General features: G+C 50.5%; 1 pseudogene; it reads right to left on the bottom strand.

The window, feature by feature from the left end:
* Positions 1-1,944: 1,944 nt before the first annotated feature.
* Positions 1,945-22,164, bottom strand: LOC120669470 (annotated as a pseudogene).
* Between the last annotated feature and the right edge of the window lie 1,897 nt (positions 22,165-24,061).

Raw genomic sequence — 24,061 nt, 5'->3', positions numbered from 1 at the left:
TCTGCACGTGTTTGAAGAGCCACGTTATGAATAGAAATTGTGTGAAAACGAATTAACACACACAACATGCAGCTGTTTTGCACGCACATGTTTTCAAAAATCTACTTGTCGGGTACCACGATTAGGGACACCCTAATCGGGGTACTAAGATCACCCTAAAAACGCAAACACATATTAGGCGACTGGGCCAACGAAGGCCCATGGCCTCCTTCCAATCTGGAAGAAAGGAAAGGACTCAAAGAAGCCCAGCATGCGGCCCATTCACATCCCCCCTCGAACCCGCGGGGCGATCTCCGCCTCGCTCGAGGGTCCCTCGACTGCGCCCCGCATCTCCGCCTCGCTCGAGGGTAGCGAATCTACCCTGGAGCGGGTAAAACATCTCCGCCTCGCTCGAGGGTAGTGAACCTACCCTCGAGCAGGCAACTCATCTCCGCCTCGCTCGAGGCCACCCCTCGGCATATAGGACAAACAGCCCTGCCGCTCACCCGCCCGTCGTAAGGAGGCATTAAGTTCCAACTACTCCTCCACAGCGCCCAGGACAGACGGCGTCAGGATGCCATTCCTCACAGTGGCTGTGACCGGAGTCCCGTCCGCCAACTCCGGTCACTGCTCCGTCATCCCGGATGCTGTGGCAGCACTGTGGAACCTGCGACGCGGGACGAGACATGCTCGGCACTGCTCCCGTTAATATTCTGCCAACTCCGGCTGTCCGGACTCCACCTCACCACACGTATGGCCCCGGACCCGCCCCCTGCTCGGGAAGGGGTTCGGTGTCACCACGTGCCCCCCGACGAGGGACACCCAGCACTCGCAGCCGGAGTCCCGGACCTCCCCCCTCGAGGGGTCCGGGATCTCCGTGTGACTCCCGGACCTCCTTAGTGCACGCGCCAGCACTCCATCCAGCGGGTCCGGGACCGCCACGCGCCCTACTACTGCTGGTGCACGAATATGTGCAAGACCCTGACCTGCAGGGCCCACGGAGCGCCACCGCGCCACATCTGGAGAACTGTACACCCCACAGCGACGACCACGCCGCCTGCTGGGGCTGGCAGGACGCCGGCGCGATCTCCGCAAGACCAAGGACGATATCCAGGACGACTGTCACGCCCGACGCCATGCCCCATAGTGTACTTCCTATAATATTCGACCACTGCACCCCCGCGATTCGGGAAAAAACGACGACTTCCACGTTCCCCTGCGCATGTACACCATCCCTCCTTGAGACTATAAAAGGAGGAGACGGACTTTCTTTAAAGGGGGACGTTATGGACATTCGGAACGTTAGCTATCATCGCTACCTACGACGTTGCGACCATCATCACACACTCAGCACTACTGAGCACCCGATATTGGCATTCGCCTCAATCGTCTTCTCCTCTAGCAGAGACCTGGGAGCTTTCCTCCCTCTCTCACCTCGCCTGTACCTCCTACTACAGGCACCTCCGGTGCAAGATAATACAGTGCCCTCGCACACCCTCTTGCTGGACGTACGGCCCCGCTGCCGGAACCAGGATAAACCCGTGCGTTACTGTGTTGCCTCTTGCATCAACATCTGGGATGAGGAAACACGCAACATTTACTAGTTGGGATCCGGACCCCCGGGTCGGGACACCGACACAACTAAATAAGTATTTATATCTATAAAAAATCTAGTAATTTATAATTTTGTAATATTACTAAAGATGTATGTGCATCAAGGATGTATTTTCAAAAATTCTAAAGATGCATTCCCTGTGGACAGCAAATATCTTAGTAGAGCAGATGCCAATTTAGCAGAGTGTAGGCATCAGATGCTATGACAAACCTGATGCAGCAAAATAAGGAAGTAAACATTTGTGGGGATACGTGCATTGTTTGGTGAAAGGAAATGAAGATGCAACTGCCCAGCCATTCACAACAGAGCTCCTCTGTTGATCATCGATATCTCAGGAATACATCACAAGATAGAAAACCATTTTGCCGGCTCTATGTATCATGATTGCCCATGCACAAAATTGTAATTAAATCAACAACACTTCAGGTAACACGTCACAGAGCGAGCAAGAATGCTGCCGCAACCCAGATCGTCCTATCATACACAAGGGCTGCTGCTTGAACTCCGGTTAATTCTGCAAAGCTGTGCGAAGATGCATGGTTGGCCAGTGGTTCAACAATCAATTTAAGAAAATCTACATACACAGTTGCTGGTGCTCCGCTGCAGAAAGTCCACCCATCCCCAGCGCCGACACGCAAAGCTCATCAGCTGACCCTGGTTATGATGTACCGTACCGACCTTTCTCCATGTTGTGGATCGTCTTCAGCTGAGGCCATCTCCACCTCAGGATGGAGAATGCTGTAAATACAACCACAGCTGTAATCAAGAAAAGTGGTGCCAAGCCAGAAGATTCATAGCTATTTAGATATGAAACTGACGAGTCTGAGTACTCTGTCCAGTTCAATGTCGTTTGCACAATGAAAGCACCTAATGCCCAGTCAACAGGCACGCCGTGGATTTGATTTACAACATTAATCCTGAAACAAAACTCATGTAAATATCAACAAAGAAAACTCATGTAAACTCATGTAAACAAAGAATAAAACTGTAGAAAAGGTGGCTTCACCTCTTATAATGCAGTGGCATTTTTAGAGTATCATGTAGTAAAGCAATAATATATGCTGACGAGAAACAAAAGAGAAGCTACTCTCCCTCATCGAAAGAATTGTACTTCTTAATCTTTGACCAATCCCCATAGCAAAACTTATCCCCAGCCACCATCAGATCAGAAAGGAAGGACTTTGAATGCAGACCAAAGAAATGTCAAGCGATCAAATATCAGAAATGAATGGTGTACCATCAGTGACTAAATATTGAAAATGAAAGAACGTGATCATGATAGAAATGTTGCACCCGCTTTTTTTTTCCTGCATTAAGTTTAAAATATAACTATTTAAGAAGAGTCCAACCAAAGACAAAGGATAACACCTTTGAAGTATGGTAAAAATTTTCTGTTGCCAAAAATTTCCCTTCCAGCTCTGGTACAAATGCCGCTCCAAGGCGGCATTCATGATATGTACATCCATCTGCAAAGACCACTCAGTCACTTCTATTATTATTTTTGAATGGTCACCGGGCGGAGAGTATCCCCACCTGAATTGTATTCGAATAGTGTGGCAAACCACAGATCAAAGACCTCATTTTTAAGGAAAATTAGACAAAACCCTTGCCCGGTTAATTTAGGAAAACCGGGCTAAAACCTCAACAACAACCTAGCTAAACTAGGTCTAAGCCAACACCGAGCCCAAGCATGAGGGCCAATTTATGGCATAACCATGAATAGAAAAAACACTACACCCCAGCATAAGGGTGAAATTATGGCACAACCACTGAAAGTAACAACACGGAAGTTGGGAAGCTAGGGAAGTCGCTTGCGCCGTCTTCCGACGATGAACAGAGTTCGCTGCAAGTCTAGTCGTCTCGTGATGCCGGTGCTACAAGCGCCGTCTTTCGACGCAGCATCACACCGCACTGACAGTCGCCGTGGTACGCTGCAAGCAGCCAGGCCGGCAACGATGAGACAACCCCTGGCCGCCGCCCAACCACCGCCGGAAGTCGAGTTGGATCTCAAGAGACGACGCCTCCAAGGAGGGAACGATGCCAGTGGCGCCGCCGTCGCTCGTCCAGGCATGGACAGGGTTTTCACCCAGAGAATCCTGTGCAGTAGGGATAGAACTCAAGATGATGTCCCCAACGGGGAACGACGTCCTAGGACGCAGCCGCCATCGGCACCAGCAAGATCGCCGGCAATGGCTTTCGCCAAACACCCCGCTGCACGTACTCAGCCTCGGCAAGCAACCAGCCTCCAGAGGTTCCCCAGATCGGCCTTAGAGTAGCCAGCATGTACTCACTTCTATTATTCCATGAAACAAACTGAGAATGAGAGTGCACCAAGGCTTATATTCATGAGACCATCCTTGGAGAGGCAATTATTTAAAGTAGAGTAATGCAAGATTCTTTTTATCAACAGTTGAAGCAGTTGTCTCTATAAAGTAGAGTCCACTCTCATTGTTTAACTGATCCCACCATACTCGTAAACACCCTCGGCGTTATCCTGGATAATCGAATCAGACATGATGACTGAAGAGTTATTCTGGAGTTATATTTGGATTTCCTTTAGACAATATATATACGAGTATAGTAGGGCAAGTCATGGCACATGGACTATGGACACAGATGAAAAATACAACAGCAATAGAGCCTTTTATCCCAACTTTTTTTTTTTGAAAGATCGTCCCAATTAAGTTGTGGTACACTATAGATGAAACCCAACAAGAGACAAACAATAAAATTGAGCATTGTTGTGCAGGAAAGTAATACAAATTGAACCAATTGACTTACTTGATTTAAGTCCAGGTGAGCTGAGCAAGTCATGGAGTGACTCTTATGCTACATTTTGCAGACAGAATTAGAGAAAAAAGTCAGAACTTACAAAATAATAGAAAAGGTGCACTTAAAAGAGCATAATGTGTGTCGTGGGTAAGGTGCAGGTTGCTCTATACTTCTGTGAAACTTTGCGATATTGAATTTAAGAAAATGATCATAAGTTCATAATAGATAATTGACAGAATAGATCCATATTTATGCAAAAAAAAAACTCACCAGACCAAGTTGCAAAAAGCTGTTGCTGTACAGATTATATGAGACATCACCAAACTTAAGCACATGAGAGAACTCCGCGGGCAGACGCTCACCCGTAACAAAAGTCACCTGTTTGATCACACAAATAGGAATCAAGTAAAGACCCCACAAATTTCAGTGTAGGAGGATCGATTCCTTAGTATGAAAGCATTACAGGAAACCTGAACAGAAACCCCACCAAGCTCAGTAATCCCAGTGGTGTCGTGTGGATCACCGCCGCCTAGTGTCCCCAATGCATAATTTGCTGCAACCCATGCATATATCCCTTCCTCAGCCCCAACACAGCATTTTGATGTACTCGCATGATCACCTTAGTGAAGGCACAACATTCAATTCAACAAAACGTGCGCTACACCAATTCAGCACAACTGCGTTCAGTTGTACTGAAATGCAAGCTCCCAAATTAAACGGATGTACTTCCAGCTATACCGATCCATTGCATGCAAGAGGTTCAATTCAACACGTTTCAATAACATAGAACCAAAATTAGATAAAAGCTGAGCAATTTACTATGCAACATGCTTGAGATCACGGTGGCCCATCTATTATCTTATTATTTGGCCAACAAACGGAGCCTCCACATTCGCTCTCAAGGCCTAGAAATTCCCACATTAATCGGAAAAAAATAGAAAAATAAAATTACCCACCACTGTCATTATGATAAAAATTAACCTAAAATACCCCTGTTCCTAATTAAAAATCACCAACCAATGTTATTATAAAAAATTAAATATAAAATATCATTTAGCTATATATCAGTTACAAACATATACTATTAATAAAAACTAAAGCTAACAACAATCAATTAAAATAAAACGAAAATAAGAATAATAATAATAATATGCATAATATTATTAAATTAAAGCTCAACAAATCTAACTGTTATTATAGGTAGATCATATTTGAATTGCTTTAACTAATAATAAGACATAATTTATGATAATAAATAGGATGATGTATGGTAAAAAATAATATAATCTCTAAGTAATAATACAACCACATATAAAAATTACCCACCACTGCTATTATGATAAAAATTAGTCTAAAATACCTCTATTCCTGTAACATCCTGAAATTTCACTAAACAAATCATGCGCTAAGTTGTTTTTCGTTGAGCTCCACTTCCCTTAAACCCTGAACCCAAGTCCCAGAAATTCTCCTGAACAACCCGACACCCGGTTTCAATTCGCGTCCCATCCATTTTTTTTCTATCCGACGCGATGTGTCGCGACCGGACACCGCGAATCCCGCCCCCTCCTTTTTCCTCTCTCCCCTCCGACCGCGTGCCCCACCTCCCGCGGCCGCACGCCACGCGTGGCCGACCGCAGCCGCGGTCGCCGCTGGCGCGCACCGCCCCTCCCCCTCTTTTTTTTCCTTTCTCTCCCTCCCTTTTCCCCATTTCCTTTTTCTTTAATTCTTTTTCCTATTTTCTTTTCCTTTTTCCCTTCACCCCTTTTTCCTTTTTCTTTCTTTTCCTCCCTTCCTCCCTCACTTCCTCCTTTCCTTCCCCGGCGCCTTTGGCCAGCTCGGCCTGCCACCGGACGTCGCGGACGCGCCTCGCCCCGGCTCCCGGTGCGCGCCCCTCCTCCCTCCCCTCCCCATGGCTCACGCACCCGCGCGAGCCGAACCCAGCGCGCCGCCGCGGCCTCACCGCGCCCGAACCGCACCCCCGGACCACGGCTCCGCAGCGCGCACGCGTGCGCCCGCGTACGCCGGTCCAAGGCGGCCGAGCCACCGCCCAGGCGCCGCCGCGTGCCCCCGATGCCGCCGGCCGCACCAGCACTTTGGCCGCTGAGCCGTTCGCCGCCTCGGCGCACGCACACACGCGTGCGCGCGCCGCTCGCCGGCCGCCGGCCCCGCCTGCCCTGTTCCCGGTCCGACCCCGCGCATGCCGCTGGCCCCTGCCCCGCCACGCGCACGTGCGCACACCCTGCCCTGCCCACGTGCGTGCCGCGCGCCACCCGTCGCTGCGCCGCACTGTGCTCGCCGCTGCCGCTCGCGTCCCGTCACCAGTGGCCGCCCTCGCCGCCCGTGCCCCGCTCCGCGACGCCAGCTAGCAGCCGGGACGCCATTAATGGCCGCCCGCAAGCCCCGCCGAGCCGGCCACCCACCTCCACCGCGCCACCGCCTTAGCGCCACTATAAAAGAGACCCCGAGCCCCCGGCCATCCTCGCAACCACCTCCGCCGCCTCCAGCCGCTCCTCCCTAGCGCTAGCGCCGCCGCCACGAGCCACCAGAGCCGCCGCCGCCCGCTCCCGTCGCCCCGCCTCTGAGCGCCGCCCCAGCCTGAGGTGAGCAGGGCATCGAACCCCACGTGCCCCTAGCCTCTTTTCCCCTCACTCCCGGCCGCCGCCCTGGCCCTGGACGGCTGGATTGGCCGCCGCCGGCGACCCCAGGCGCCTCCCCTGTTTCCCAGCGTGGGAGGGAGGAAGGGGATGGCGATTTTGCCAAAAACCCCTCCCCCTTTCCTTTATTTCTTAAAGAAACCTTCCGTCATTTTTGCCTTTTTGCAGAAATACCCCCACCTTTAGTATATTTGCAAATAAACCCTATTCCAATATAAACCTAATCTCAAATATACCCCTGACCTCTCCAGAATAACCCAAAAGCTTCCAAAAGTTACAAACAGACCCCTACCTACTCAAGATTTTTTTTACAACCAGGCCCCTGGCCCTTAACTAACCCACGAATCTTTATAAAACCTATCATTTCATGTACCAGACGACCCCGGATTAAACCAAAACTTTACCTTACCTAACTTAACTCAGCCTTGACCATGTCACTCAGAAACCACTCAAAATTATTGCGTCTACCTCTATATTTTATGTGTTTCCATTCCGAGCTCAACGATAAAACTTTTATTCATGTGTCTTGATTGTGTGCGTGTTTGTTTGCGTCGTAGACCACGGAGTGAACGAAGGAGAGCCCGTCAACGAGCAGTACTGTGAGCAGGAGAGCGAGGATCAGTTCCGCGACCCCGAGCCCGAAGGACAGGACTTCCCCGAAAGCTTTGAAGACGGCAAGTTCAATCCCATCCTTTGATACATGTTTCTGTCCTAGTTTTTATAAATACAACCCAATGGCCTGTTTTATAAAATTGCATATGATTTTACTTGCATGAAAACACGGTTGGATAGCCACCCCTTGATTTGTGATGACCATTCCTTGACTACCTAGATTAATGTCTGATTTCGCTTGGACGTTAATCGATATTAGAATGCTTAGGACTTTACTCATAATACTATTTGATTTATAAAGAAAATGTGTGTGTGGGGCGGGTTAAAATGTGGATTTTCGAAAGATGAGTACAGACGGGATGGACGGCATTTCTGTGGGAATTGCCGATTGGTGTGCTTATGCCTGCGTGGCAGGGCAAGGAAGGGAGATATCCATCTTGTCATGTCTAAGGACCGAGTTGGTGTTACGTCTCACCTAACTCCACTCTCGTGCAAACCACTCGACCGTTGAATGGGCAACGGCGTAGCATAAATCCCACTAGTTGGTGTGACAGCCATCAGGAGGGCTGAGAGCAACGGGTGACTAAGGAAAAGGGATAAGCCCAGAGTGACTTATGCCCGGTTATACCTGTGTGAATGGTCGATGACCCCTTGGTGCATCCCGTGATGGTTAGTCAGGCTTAGCTATGGTGGGTAACGGCTATGTTGGGATCTACACCGACACGACGGTGTTCGAGTTGTGGCATCCTACTTGTGGGTAAAGTTGCACACCTCTGCAGAGTCAAGAATCTATTCGAATAGTCCGTGCCCACGGTATTGGGAGAGTTACGGTGTGGTCTCACAACTAGTGTTTCTTGGGATGGGCTGGTGTGAGTTGTTTTGGAATTGTGTCCGGCAGTTGTGCCGTGTGCTACGACGGACGGGGAGTCCGGTAGCAGTTTTAGGACGTGAACTCCGTGTTGCTACAAAAACTGATTTCTAAAAGGGTCTTTCTTTAAAATCAACCCCTGCTTAAAATATTGTTTTTCTGCAAATTAAACCGTAACCTTATCCTTGATTTACCTATGCATATCATTCTGATTTAACCCCTCCGTGGGTGTGGTTGGACTTGCTGAGTACGTTCGTACTCACCCCATTCTCACTTTTTACAGAAGAAGACTCGGACTTCGTTCCAGACGACGCCGAGTAGGGTTATCGTTCTACACCCAACCTTGCCTGTGGAACCGGCCCCGTTGAGATGCCTCTGCTGTCGCAGTACTCTGAGCCCGTAGTAGACCCTATGTGGTTTGCGGTCTGGTGTTATGTTGTAGCTTGGTTAATAATTATCATCATCTGTATCGAGTGTCCTCCAAGGAAGAGGACGCACATGGATTGCTAGGATGAGAGGACTTGGAAGAGAAGAAGAAGACCTAGAAGACACGGCCTCTCACCTATCCATCTATCTCACCGGCCTGGATGAGCTCTATCGCGAGCAAGCAGCACAACTGAAACAGCAGGTCCACAGAGCAGAAAAAGCAACCCAGGAGATGGAGGAACAACGGTCGAGGACTTTCCACGCCGAGTATTCCCTGGCCGCGCTCCAAGTCCAAATGGATGAAAAAGAGGCAGAACTGGAAGAGCAGCGGACAAGGGCCGCACGTGCCGAGAACTCGCTAGCCGCTCTCCAAGCTCAGATGCGGAGGTACGAGGCTCGCTGGGGAATAGGTGGATGGATAGAGGAAGACGAAGAAGAGGAAGAACCCATGGAAACCCATTGGGACGTTGGCACTCAGACTGAAGAAGAAGAACCCGAAGAAACCCACTAGGATAAAGGAACTCAGGCCGAGGATGATGTGATGGATCAGTACCTTCCACTGAAGAAGCGCTCCTTTAGAAGTGAGGAAGAATCCCCATGATAGGAGTAGTCTCTAAGCTAGAACCTTTGCTCTATTAATCATGTACCCATGAAGTTGTACCCCATCATGATGCCATAAATAAAAACCATCTACCCCTTTGTGTACCGCAAATATTTGTACAAGTTTTTCACCATATCTTTGTTTTCAGATGGCTGAGGAAGGTTGGACCCAGGGCGACTGCCAAGCTGCACCTGGCTTCCCCAGCCTGTTGATCAACGCCCTGGAGAGCCTTGGCGTCACGGAACGCCCAAGGTACTACAGCAGAGAGTACGAACACCATGGCACTCTCCGCTGCAGGGTGATCCTAGTCATCGCCAGAAGTGATCGCTACCCCAACATCCAGTCCTGGCGAGTGACCGCTACAGGGTTTAGGCACCAAGACACCTATCCCTTGGCCATCAGAAAGACACTCCGCTACCTGTGCCGGATTTTCGAAGAACACCTAGCACCCACACCAATGAGGTTCTTCCCACCGGCCATCAGAACCCCTGTTTGGGAAGCTCGCATGAGGAGTCTGGAACGACGCCGCCATGAAGAGGACCCTCTATACCAAGTGGCTAACTACCTAGCCGCTTTGGATCAGCTCTTCGATGAACAAGCCCACCTGCTGAGGGAGCAGACCCATCGCGCTGAGCAAGCTGAACTCGCGATGAGGCTCCAACAAGTCCGAGCAGCCCAAGCCGAGGCAAGAGCCGCAGCCGCGATCAGCAGTGAAGCGGTTGCACAAGAGAGCCTCAGACAAGCCCGAGACCGGCGCATGCAGGAATGGACCAGAAGTGGGACCCCAGTTCCGGCCATCGGAGAAGACCATGTTCTACTTGGGACACCCGTCATAGGATGGGGAACGCTCTTCGGAAGCCCTCGAGCCCCACCCGAGAACCCCGAAGGGCCTACGGCTGTCAGAGAAAGAGAAGTTGCTGCTCAGCCCCAAGAGAACAGAAACCCGGAGGACGGCGAGCCGTTTGTTTCCCCGGAAGCACGTACCACCCCAGAAGAAGACTCGCCCCGCGAGTAGAGTGTCCAACCCTACCTTGTTGTTGTACCCTTCTAGCCCTTTCGGTTTAAGTTGTACCCTTAGTTTGAACCTGTACCCGGACGTGTAGTACGCGTTCTAGTCGTGTCCCCGTGTTGTACCCTGCCTCGCTTTATTGAAAGTTGCTTGTTGTGTGCTTGTTGTGTGTGTGCCTTTCGGCAGAAGGTTAATTCTGCCTTTTTCAAAAATACGAATTAAATAACTTAAACATCACCTAATCCCAATCTCACAAAAACCCTACCAAATCTGCAGATGGTTTCCCGAAGCGTCACGAGGGCCTCCCGTGTCAGGGACCCTGCAGCCGCTGATGCAGGAGTACGCCTTAATGGGCAAAACCATCCCCAGGAAGAACAAGAAGTAAGTCAGGGCAGAGGACAAAATCAGGATGCACAGCTGCCACCACCACCACCCTTCATGGACCTGGCACAAGTGATCCATAACCAGACTCTCATACTGGAGACACTGGCCAATGCTCTAATGAACAGGCAGCCACGAGAGCAGACCTTCAACGACAAGCTAACAGCTTTTCTGAGGGCCAAGCCACCCACTTTTGCCGGATCCAGCAACCCCTTGGACGCAGATGACTGGCTCCGCGTGATCCAGAGGAAGCTCGAGCCGTTTGGGTGCCAAGATCGGGATAAAGTCCTTCTGGCAGCACATCAACTCACCGGGACTGCCTTAGCCTGGTGGGAAAATTACTGCGCTGCTGCCAGAGATGCCTCCACCATCACCTGGAATGAATTCGTGAGAGAGTTCTGCCGCTATCACATCCCCTCAGCTACCATGAAGCGCAAGGCAGACGAATTCCGCGCACTTCAGCAGGGGAATATGACGGTAGAGGAGTATACACACCAGTTTATGGAATTGGCTCGCTATGCACCAGAAGAGGTGAACGACGACGAGAAGAAGCAGGATATGTTCAAGAAGGGACTAAATCCAGAACTCAGGACCCTGCTCACCCCTCAGATCTATCCTGACTTCAACACCTTGATGAACAAGGCAATCCTCACTGAGAAGGCCAAGAGTGATGAAAGGAAGGATAACAAGCGCAAGTTCCTGGAGAGTAAGGCCCGCCAGCAGGATCGTTCCCAGAAGGCCAGAAGTTTCAGCTACAATGCACCAAGGACCCAAGCCCCAATGCAGTACAGAACCCAGTCCCAAGCGACAGGACCACGGGCCCCTAACACACAGCTCAGAAGCCAGAACACCATGAGGGCCCCACAGAGTAATGCGAGCCAAGTCACCAACAACAACAGCAATGTCAGGGCCTGTTTCAACTGCCGAGAGACAGGGCATTTCATCGCCGACTGCCCTTATGCCAAGAACAAGCCAGCCACTTCAGCTTTCTCCAACACAGTGAACGGACCCAAGCCAGTGCTGACCGGTGCCAACCGAGTGCCCCTCCGTGGCAACACCAACAACAACAACAATCAGCAAAGGCAATCCCAGCAGTCTTTCGGACGGGCTCGCGTCAACCACATCGACGCGCAGGAAGCTCAAGGAGCTCAGGGCGTAGTACTCGGTGAGTACCTTGTCAGCTCAACTCTTGCAACAGTACTGTTCGATTCTGGAGCATCACACTCATTTATATCCTCGAGCTTTGTGGAGAAACATAAAATACCTACGGTACTACTAAAAACACCCCTATTAACCCGGACGCCCGAAGGAGACATCAGGTGTCGACTGGGTTGTCTACGGGTAAGGATCAATTTAAGTGGGGTAGAGTTTTTAGCAGACCTAGTAGTGCTTAAGTCAGAAGGGATAGATGTGATCCTCGGAATGGACTGGCTAAGCAAACATAATGGCCTCATAGGTTGTACGGACAAGGTAGTACATCTAACAAACCTAGAGGGAGTCCGAGTGACCTGTCATACCCGGGAAAGTGGAGCAAACCCGATGGTGTTTAGCATGGAAGCCAAGTCCTTGGAAGAAGTCCCAGTAGTGAATGAGTACCCCGATGTCTTTCCCGAAGAACTTCCCGGTATGCCACCAGATAGGGACATAGAATTTGTCATTGATCTTGTTCCTGGAACCGCCCCCATAGCCAAAAGACCCTATAGGATGGCAGCCTCTGAGTTGGCAGAGTTAAAGAAACAACTAGAGGAGTTGCAACGGATTGGCTTCATCAGGCCAAGTTCGTCGCCTTGGGGAGCCCCAGTTCTATTTGTCAAAAAGAAGGACGGAAGTATGAGGTTATGTGTAGACTACCGGGCACTAAACGAAGTCACTATCAAAAATAAGTATCCCCTACCCAGAATCGATGACCTTTTTGACCAGTTAAAAGGAGCCAGGTACTTCTCCAAGATTGACCTGAGGTCTGGCTATTTTCAGCTCAAGATCAGGGAGAGCGACATCCCGAAAACAGCTTTTGTCACCCGGTATGGACAGTTTGAGTTTACGGTAATGTCTTTTGGACTGACAAATGCACCTGCCTATTTCATGAACCTCATGAACAAGGTGTTTATGGACGAGCTAGATAAGTTTGTCGTAGTCTTCATTGACGACATACTTATTTACTCAAAGAGTATTCAGGAGCACGAGCAGCACCTGAGGGTAGTTTTGGAAAAGCTAAGAATGCATAGGCTATATGCCAAATTCAGCAAGTGTGAGTTCTGGCTGGAGAAAGTAGCTTTCCTTGGTCACATTCTGACCGCGGAAGGAGTAGCAGTGGACCCCGAGAAGGTCGAAGCAGTATCCAACTGGCAGCAACCAACCAATGTTGGTGAGATCAGAAGTTTTCTCGGATTAGCGGGGTATTATCGAAGATTTATAGAGGGATTTTCTAAGATAGCCCGGCCCATGACAGAGCTGCTCAAGAAAGAGAAAAAGTTCACCTGGACGGAGTCGTGTGAAAGAAGCTTCCAGGAGTTGAAGCAAAGATTGACGACAGCCCCAGTGCTAACCCTGCCGGATATTCATCGGGATTTTGTCATCTATTGTGATGCGTCCCGACAAGGATTGGGTTGTGTGCTGATGCAAGATGGGAAAGTCGTTGCATACGCTTCCCGTCAGCTCAGGACCCATGAGCAAAACTACCCGACCCATGATTTGGAGCTTGCAGCCGTAGTGCACGCACTTAAGATTTGGAGGCGTTATTTAATTGGAAATAAGTGCGAAATCTTTACCGACCATAAAAGTCTGAAGTATATCTTCACCCAGCCAGACTTGAACTTGAGACAAAGAAGATGGCTGGAATTGGTCAAAGACTATAATTTGGAAATTCACTATCACCCTGGTAAAGCAAATGTAGTAGCCGATGCCCTAAGTCGGAAATCCTACGGGCCCAAGAACGACCATTTACAAGAGGAAATGGCACGATTGAATGTGCACATTGTCCCTCGAGGCTCCAGCCAAGTGCTGAACATTCAATCCATTCTAGAAGAAAGAATCAGGAAAGCCCAGAGATCGGACAAGGGACTGATGGAAATCCGGAGACAGACCGGAGAAAATAAGGCACCAGACTTTAGAGTGGATAATCAGGGAACGTTGTGGTATAAAGATAGAATTTGTGTGCCCCAGAAAGGAGATTTCAGGCAGATAATCATGGATGAAGCCCACAACTCAGCCTACTCAATTCACCCAGGATCCACCAAAATGTACATGGACTTAAGGCAGAAATATTGGTGGAATGGGATGAAGGCAGATATTGCACGATTTGTCGCCCATTGCGATACTTGCCAGAGAATTAAAGCTGAACACCAGAAGCCGGCAGGATTATTGCAACCCCTACCCATTCCAGTTTAGAAATGGGATGAAGTAGGAATGGATTTTGTGGTAGGGCTGCCTAGAACCCAGAAAGGACATGATTCCATATGGGTAATAGTGGACCGACTCACTAAAGCGGCTCACTTCATACCCGTACGGACCAACTACGGCGGAGAGAAGCTAGCCAAGCTCTATGTGGAAAATATAGTAAAGTTGCATGGTGTGCCCAGTCGAATCGTCTCAGATAGAGGGACCCAGTTCACCTCTAGATTTTGGAAAAGCTTGCATAAAGCTATGGGCACCAAGCTAGACTTTAGTTCCGCTTATCACCCGCAGACAGATGGTCAGACAGAAAGGGTGAATCAGATTATGGAAGATATGTTGAGAGCATGTGTTTTCACCTACGGTAAAGATTGGGAACAGAGTTTACCCTATGCCGAGTTCTCATACAACAACGGGTATCAAGCAAGCCTGGGCATGTCGCCGTTCGAGGCTCTTTACGGAAGGAAATGCAGAACCCCTCTGATGTGGTCAGAAGTTGGAGAACGTGCTCTAGTCGGGCCCGCCCTCATAAAGGAAGCAGAAGAAAGGGTGGCCGAGATTAGAGAAAAGCTGAAAGCAGCCCAGTCCCGACAGAAGAGTTACGCTGACAAGAAAAGGCGGGAAATAAGTTTCAGTCCAGGGGATTTTGTGTATCTCAAGGTGTCACCCATTCGAGGAACTCGAAGATTTCAGGTACAAGGAAAATTAGCCCCTCGGTACATTGGACCATACCGAGTTCTGAAGAAAGTTGGAGCAGTAGCATACCGTTTGGAACTGCCAGAAGAAATGTCAGATATACATCCAGTGTTCCACGTCTCGCAGCTAAGAAGATGTTTGAGGGTACCCGAGGCAGAACATGTGCCAGTAGAAGCGATAGATCTACAGCCAGACTTACGATATCAGGAAGTTCCGGTCAAGATTCTAGACACCGTCACTAGGAGAACCAGAAACTCCGAAGTACGGATTTGCAGAGTTCAGTGGAGCAGACATGGAGTGGAAGAAGCTACCTGGGAACGCGAAGACGCTCTGAAGAAGGAATTTCCCCACCTGTTTAGGAACCAGCTGAATCTCGAGGACGAGATTCCTTTTAAGTGGGGTAGGTTTGTAACATCCTGAAATTTCACTAAACAAATCATGCGCTAAGTTGTTTTTCGTTGAGCTCGACTTCCCTTAAACCCTGAACCCAAGTCCCAGAAATTCTCCTGAACAACCCGACACCCGGTTTCAATTCGCGTCCCATCCATTTTTTTTCTATCCGACGCGATGTGTCGCGACCGGACGCCGCGAATCCCGCCCCCTCCTTTTTCCTCTCTCCCCTCCGACCGCGTGCCCCACCTCCCGCGGCCGCGGTCGCCGCTGGCGCGCACCGCCCATCCCCCTCTTTTTTTTTCCTTTCTCTCCCTCCCTTTTCCCCATTTCCTTTTTCTTTAATTCTTTTTCCTATTTTCTTTTCCTTTTTCCCTTCACCCCTTTTTCCTTTTTCTTTCTTTTCCTCCCTTCCTCCCTCACTTCCTCCTTTCCTTCCCCGGCGCCTTTGGCCAGCTCGGCCTGCCACCGAACGTCGCGGACGCGCCTCGCCCCGGCTCCCGGTGCGCGCCCCTCCTCCCTCCCCTCCCCATGGCTCACGCACCCGCGCGAGCCGAACCCAGCGCGCCGCCACGGCCTCACCGCGCCCGAACCGCACCCCCGGACCACGGCTCCGCAGCGCGCACGCGTGCGCCCGCGCACGCCGGTCCAAGGCGGCCGATCCACTGCCCAGGCGCCGCCGCGTGCCCCCGATGCCGCCGGCCGCACCAGCACTTTGGCCGCTGAGCCGTTCGCCGCCTCGGCGCACGCACACACGCGTGCGCGCGCCGCTCGCCGGCCGCCGGCCCCGCCTGCCCTGTTCCCGGTCCGACCCCGCGCATGCCGCTGGCCCCTGCCCCGCCGCGCGCACGCGCGCACACCCTGCCCTGCCCACGTGCGCGCCGCGCGCCGCCCGTCGCTGCGCCGCCCTGTGCTCGCCGCTGCCGCTCGCGTCCCGTCACCAGTGGCCGCCCTCGCCGCCCGTGCCCCGCTCCGTGACGCCAGCTAGCAGCCGGGACGCCATTAATGGCCGCCCGCAAGCCCCGCCGAGCCGGCCACCCACCTCCACCGCGCCACCGCCTTAGCGCCGCTATAAAAGAGACCCCGAGCCCCCGGCCATCCTCGCAACCACCTCCGCCGCCTCCAGCCGCTCCTCCCTAGCGCTAGCGCCGCCGCCACGAGCCACCAGAGCCGCCGCCGCCCGCTCCCGTCGCCCCGCCTCTGAGCGCCGCCCCAGCCTGAGGTGAGCAGGGCATCGAACCCCACGTGCCCCTAGCCTCTTTTCCCCTCACTCCCGGCCGCCGCCCTGGCCCTGGACGGCCGGATTGGCCGCCGCCGGCGACCCCAGGCGCCTCCCCTGTTTCCCAGCGTGGGAGGGAGGAAGGGGATGGCGATTTTGCCAAAAACCCCTCCCCCTTTCCTTTATTTCTTAAAGAAACCTTCCGTCATTTTTGCCTTTTTGCAGAAATACCCCCACCTTTAGTATATTTGCAAATAAACCCTATTCCAATATAAACCTAATCTCAAATATACCCCTGACCTCTCCAGAATAACCCAAAAGCTTCCAAAAGTCACAAACAGACCCCTACCTACTCAAGATTTTTTTTTACAACCAGGCCCCTGGCCCTTAACTAACCCACGAATCTTTATAAAACCTATCATTTCATGTACCAGACGACCCTGGATTAAACCAAAACTTTACCCTACCTAACTTAACTCAGCCTTGACCATGTCACTCAGAAACCACTCAAAATTATTGCGTCTACCTCTATATTTTATGTGTTTCCATTCCGAGCTCAACGATAAAACTTTTATTCATGTGTCTTGATTGTGTGCGTGTTTGTTTGCGTCGTAGACCACGGAGTGAACGAAGGAGAGCCCGTCAACGAGCAGTACTGTGAGCAGGAGAGCGAGGATCAGTTCCGCGACCCCGAGCTCGAAGGACAGGACTTCCCCGAAAGCTTTGAAGACGGCAAGTTCAATCCCATCCTTTGATACATGTTTCTGTCCTAGTTTTTATAAATACAACCCAATGGCCTGTTTTATAAAATTGCATATGATTTTACTTGCATGAAAACACGGTTGGATAGCCACCCCTTGATTTGTGATGACCATTCCTTGACTACCTAGATTAATGTCTGATTTCGCTTGGACGTTAATCGATATTAGAATGCTTAGGACTTTACTCATAATACTATTTGATTTATAAAGAAAATGTGTGTGTGGGGCGGGTTAAAATGTGGATTTTCGAAAGATGAGTACAGACGGGATGGACGACATTTCTGTGGGAATTGCCGATTGGTGTGCTTATGCCTGCGTGGCAGGGCAAGGAAGGGAGATATCCATCTTGTCATGTCTAAGGACCGAGTTGGTGTTACGTCTCACCTAACTCCACTCTCGTGCAAACCACTCGACCGTTGAATGGGCAACGGCGTAGCATAAATCCCACTAGTTGGTGTGACAGCCATCAGGAGGGCTGAGAGCAACGGGTGACTAAGGAAAAGGGATAAGCCCAGAGTGACTTATGCCCGGTTATACCTGTGTGAATGGTCGATGACCCCTTGGTGCATCCCGTGATGGTTAGTCAGGCTTAGCTATGGTGGGTAACGGCTATGTTGGGATCTACACCGACACGACGGTGTTCGAGTTGTGGCATCCTACTTGTGGGTAAAGTTGCACACCTCTGCAGAGTCAAGAATCTATTCGAATAGTCCGTGCCCACGGTATTGGGAGAGTTACGGTGTGGTCTCACAACTAGTGTTTCTTGGGATGGGCTGGTGTGAGTTGTTTTGGAATTGTGTCCGGCAGTTGTGCCGTGTGCTACGACGGACGGGGAGTCCGGTAGCAGTTTTAGGACGTGAACTCCGTGTTGCTACAAAAACTGATTTCTAAAAGGGTCTTTCTTTAAAATCAACCCCTGCTTAAAATATTGTTTTTCTGCAAATTAAACCGTAACCTTATCCTTGATTTACCTATGCATATCATTCTGATTTAACCCCTCCGTGGGTGTGGTTGGACTTGCTGAGTACGTTCGTACTCACCCCATTCTCACTTTTTACAGAAGAAGACCCGGACTTCGTTCCAGACGACGCCGAGTAGGGTTATCGTTCTACACCCAACCTTGCCTGTGGAACCGGCCCCGTTGAGATGCCTCTGCTGTCGCAGTACTCTGAGCCCGTAGTAGACCCTATGTGGTTTGCGGTCTGGTGTTATGTTGTAGCTTGGTTAATAATTATCATCATCTGTATCGAGTGTCCTCCAAGGTTTGTACGGTTGTGAACCATCTGATGTAATAAATGTGGCATCAGCTTCCTGGGACTGGTGCTTTGTATCACATTTAAGTCTTCTCTTATGAGGGGACGCTTCAATTCCTAATTAAAAATCACCAACCAATGCCATTATAAGAAATTAAATATAAATTACCATTTAGCTATATATCAGTTACAAACATATACTATTAATACAAACTAAAGTTAACAACAATCAATCAAAATAAAATAAAAATAAGAATAATTATATGCATAATATTATTAAATTAAAGCTCAACAAATCAAATTGTTATTATAGGTAGATTATATTTGAATTATTTTAACCAACAATAAGACATAATTTACGATAATGAATAGGATAATGTATGGTAAAAAATAGTATAATCTTTAAGTAATAATACAACCACATACAAAATTTTGAATTTTTAATACTAGCCGTGCAAATGCGCGGGCTATATACCTAGTTCGTTCTGGAACAGGAATCTTTTTTTTTGAGAAGGAAAATGTATTGATCTTAGCGCATTATACCGGCCCTTTAACAAACAGGACCCCTAAAGAAAAGAAAAATTACAAAGAAGTCCAAAACTCCTGTTCATCTTCCTCGAAGCCTTCAGAGATCCGTTCGTCACCGCCGCCGAAGCCGCTTCCCAATCGTCGTTGGGCACCAGAGCCAATCTCCACAAGGTGGAGGCCGCAGAGGAGGGCTTACTTCTAGGCGAATCAGCCGAGTACACTGCCTCCCAGGCGTATCGGCCAACTCCCGTGCCCACGATGCATCCTTCGATTCCACCGCCGTCAACCCGAGCAAAGCTCAGATTTTCACTAAAGATCATCTTTCTCGAGATTAACAGGGTCAACAACATCATCACCTGAAGAAGACGACGATGCGCCGGCCCTCGACTCCTGGACAAGTCTCCCCAGCCTCTCCGTTGACGTCGGAGTAGATCGCCATTGGAGAACGGAAGAGACTGGGAGAAATTATTCCGCTGCGCCGCCGTCGCTTCTGCATCGCCGCTGTCGCCAGGAAAATCAAACCGCAAAGGAGCCACACTCCTCCGACAAGATCTAGGTGGACTCGACTAAGACCCTACGAAGACAGACGATCTGTTGAAAAGACGGACCCCCGCTCATCGTCACCACCGGCAGCGAGGCCGGAGGCGAGGGAACGGGGGCCGCAAACGGTGGCGGCGGCGGCGGCGCCCCTCGGCTCCTTTCTTTTCCGAGACCTATAACCCGGGAATCTGATTGCCGAAGCGCGACCCTGCATGATTCTAGAACTGACTCCGCCACCACGCCATCGAGGACAAAGGCGACTTCGCCACAGGAGACGCCCATGCCAGTACGGAGCACAGCAGCGAGTGCGCGGACCCGGGAGAGGAAGGCCTCCCTTCCCCGTGCCACGTACTCCCGTGGTTGATTTGATCCCCAATTCCTACGCCGCTCCTCCAAGCGCTGGAGACACCATCGGTGCGCGCCCACATTGGCCCCGTTTGGTTTTATAGCGCGCTAGTGAATAGTGACATTTTGACTGTTTATTAAGGTATTAAACAAAGTCAGTTTACAGAACCAACTCCAGAACCCCCGCGCTAGTGATCCTGAAGAATCTAATGAGACTTTTGACCGCGCGATTAGATGATGGTTACTGTACCATCACTGTAGCAAATCATCGATTAATTACCGTCATTAGATTCGTCGCGAAAAGTTACACCTATCCTTAAATTTTTTTGCAAATAAACTTCATTCGATCCTTCATGCGGGAAACATTCTCTTCTAGCGCTAGGATTCGGGGCCATTGAGGTCGAGCGTGTGCACGGCCGGCGCTAGGATTCGGGGCCATTGAGGTCGAGCGTGTGCACGGCCGGGGCAGGCGCGGCGCCCCACCCCACGTCGCTGTCAACCCCGAACAGGACAGCCACGGCGCCCAGCGCGGTTCCCAGGCTGTGTTTAGTTCCACCGAAAAAACACTGTAGTGTCAGAAAAAAGACTGTAGCGTCCTGTAGTACGTTTCGTTTGTTTGTGGTAAATATTGTCCTACTATGACCTAACTAGACTCAAAAGATTCGTCTCACAACGTACATCAAAACTATGCAATTAGTTTTTTTATTTAACTACATTTAGTACTCCATGCATAGGTTATTTGTTATATTTAATGTTTCGATGTGATAGGGGATGTGATGGAAAGTTTGGAAAATTTGGAAATTTTGTGAGAACTAAACACACCCCCAGTGGGGCGGGGGCGGAAACTGTCTCGACGCCAGAACGGCCGCGGGCCATTGCGCCTGCCACCGTCATGGATTATTATGGATATCGCCGCCTCCGCCGAGTCGGGGCCGGCCTCCGGGGGGTGGATCTCCTCTGCGGATTTTGCCACGGTGCCACCGCCTCCATGCATCGCCTGATCTGTTGGGAGGGACTGCTAGGAAGAGGACTAGGGGAGGGATCAAATGGAATGTGTCAGCTGCTTGATTCCAATTTTGAGTGATTGATGATTGATCAATCACGCCGCCACGCCGGGGACGGTGCGGAGGTCGGGTGGGTACCAGGGTTAACAATTTCGGCGAAATTTCGGAAAATTTTTCGTTTCCGCTAGTTACCGGGATCCGAAATTTCGGTATTTTTCGGTATATTTCGTTTTCAAATTCAAAATTCAACAAATTTCGACCGAAATTCAACGAAATTCGCCGAAATTTACCGAAATTTCGGAACGGAATTCCGTTTCCGCTAAACACCGGGATTTGACCGGAAAACGAAATGGTTAACCCTGGTGGGTACACGCGCGGGGCAAGAGCAACTCCAGCAAGATGACTAAATAGACTTCTATCTTCACATTTGCTCAGTAGGTATAAAAATTTGATCTCTAGTGAGCAAATGAATTGCTATTTTGGTAGGTTTTCCAAATTTCTCCTTCCACCCCCAATTTGATGGCTCTCTATTTGAGCTGCGAAACTGTGCATCCCATATTTTTTTTCTTCTTCCCTGCGTTCTAGTGCAGCGCCTTTCCCAATCCCGCCGCCGGCGCCTGCGCTCCGTCCCGCCGCCTCCTCCTCCCTTCCTTGTTTCAGAAACAAACTACGCTGTCCTGTAATAATAGCCAAGAAAAAAAACTTTGATTTGCTGCATCCCGTCGTCCCTTCTCTTCCCTTGATGCGTGCCTCACGACGACTAAGTCCGCCGGCGTTGGCGCCGTTCACCCCGGCCAGCGAGAACGAGAACCACGGCGAGCCGTACAGCTGCTGCTGCTGGTGGTGGTCCCATGAAGCGCGAACGGCCACCGGCTGCACCGCCCCGCCAGCTGATGATGCTGCGGCCGTGCCACGCCGCCCCTGCCTGTGGCCGCGGGCGGCGTGCCGGTGAGCCTCTGCACAAGATCCCGGAACTCCCGAGGCTCGACGCGGTACATCTTGGGCGGCGGGGGCGGGGTCGAAGCTGCGGCTCCCCCGCGCCAGGGTTTGGCGGGCGGCTTCTGCACGGTCCTCAGCGCCGCCTCGTGGGCCGCCACCGGGTGCCGCAGCTCCGCATCCATCGAATTCGGAGGAGCAGAGAGCAGAGAGCAGCGGTGGGGTGGCGGGCGCCGGCGGCGTGGGGTAGGGAATGGACGAGTGTGAGAGGAGGCCAGATGTCAGTTTGAAAAATAAAGCCTAAGAGTTTGTCATATTTTACTTGTCATATTTTGTATTTTGTCAATTTCTAAAAAAATATATCAAGTAAAAAAAGAGTTTATCTCCAACAATTTGACATAATTCACTTGCCAAATCTAGATCTAACTACCATAAGAGAGAAATAAAATTATATTTATGCCCTTCCACTTCTTGAAAACTTAAATCAGAAACTCTTTTCTGTTATTTTTTTTTCACCCTCCCACCTGACTAGAAACCACGATTTCAATCGCGCGCCGCGCGCGTATATTTACGCGCTGGAGGCTGATTTTTTCCAAGTTGCCAAAAATTGCCAAGTCTTTTGCCAAATTGTTGAAGGAGTATTTTTAACGTTTTGCCAAAAATCAAAGATGGCAACTCGATTTGCCAAACTGCTGGAGATACTCTTACTCAGTCTGCTGGAGTACTCAGCCTGCTGGAGTGGAGGCTCATATTCAAGAGAGTAAAATTTAGAAGTGAGGTTCTAAATAAACATTTGCTCACTCAAATTTAGCGGCTAGTTGTTCTAATCACAAGGGCGAGTGTCAAAAAGTTTTTGATTCCGGCGGAACCATTTATGTTGCGGTTTTCATCGGTCTGCTGCCGATCGGACCAGTCCCGCAGCTGCAAGGTGGGACCAGTATGAGAGGTACAAGATGCTTCTCTTAGGTACATATTAATTATAATTTCTTTGGATCTTTATAGTATTAATAGAATAAATAGATAGATTCAAGTGCTGAAGCAGCAGCACACTGCAATCACAATGTATATTTTGTATTTTTCTGGGTACACGGCCTGGATACAGATGTTGGTTGGGCCGAAAAAATGCTGTGGCGAAGACTAAATGGGCTCAATGTTAACTGGCCTATTTTTGCTTCATTCTGCTGGCTTTATTGTTTTCTTTTCTCTCTTTTTTTTTTGCCATTTTGAGAATATTTTTTTACTTTTTATCTTGTTGCTTCTGCAGAAGTTTGCTGGAAATGGGGTTTTCTATCCGGTGCCTTTTGCCCTAATATAGAAGAACTGCAGTCCCCTTTGCCCACATGAAACAAATGCGAAACCTGCTAATGGCACATCGGCACGTGCCGTCACGGCAAGAACTCCCTCCTATCTCGGCCGCGGAATATTCCCCCCGGCGGTTAACAGGACTGGAAAAATTCAGCCACGCCGCGAGCATGGATCATGCGGGGTCAGCTTCGGTTTTCAGGAGCCCCAAAGCAAGCTATCTCCAATTCCGAGGCAGCAAGCAACGAACGGCACGGTTGCTTCCCGCGCTGGCAATTCGGGGAACGTCACGGCAAGGCAAGCACATGTACCCCCTCTCGGCAACCTCCCCTTCCGCCCGCCGGCAGATGCTTTGCTCGCGCGCGCTTCCAGCCATTTCAAACACAAGCCGGCCTGTCGAGCGGTTGCTTGCTCCGGTTCCCGTGCCATCCCTCTCTTCCCCGATCGATCCACCTGTTCTTCACGCCTCGCCATTGTCCGGTAAGGGAGCTCCACGCTTCAATTCGTTCCTAAGCGAGCGAGCGATCGCTTCAAGGAAGCTGCAGCCTAAATACACGTCAAGTTCGCGTCCGGTGAACGACGACAATGCTGCGGGCGCACCGTCCTCTAGGCGGCATGGTGCTGCTCTGCAACCCCTTGTCGGCCTGCCTCGTCGGCCGGGCGGCGGCGCCGAGGGGAGGCGGCGGGCGGCGGGGCCTGCACGGCGGCGGGGTGGTAACGCCGGGCGGCGAGCCGGCGCCGTCGGCGAGCGCGTGGAGGAAGCCCGAGGCGGGGCGGCTG

Source organism: Panicum virgatum, chromosome 4N (genome assembly GCF_016808335.1).
Source record: "Panicum virgatum strain AP13 chromosome 4N, P.virgatum_v5, whole genome shotgun sequence".
Classification (NCBI taxonomy): Eukaryota; Viridiplantae; Streptophyta; class Magnoliopsida; order Poales; family Poaceae; genus Panicum; species Panicum virgatum.
This window is presented reverse-complemented; position numbering and strand designations above follow the sequence as displayed.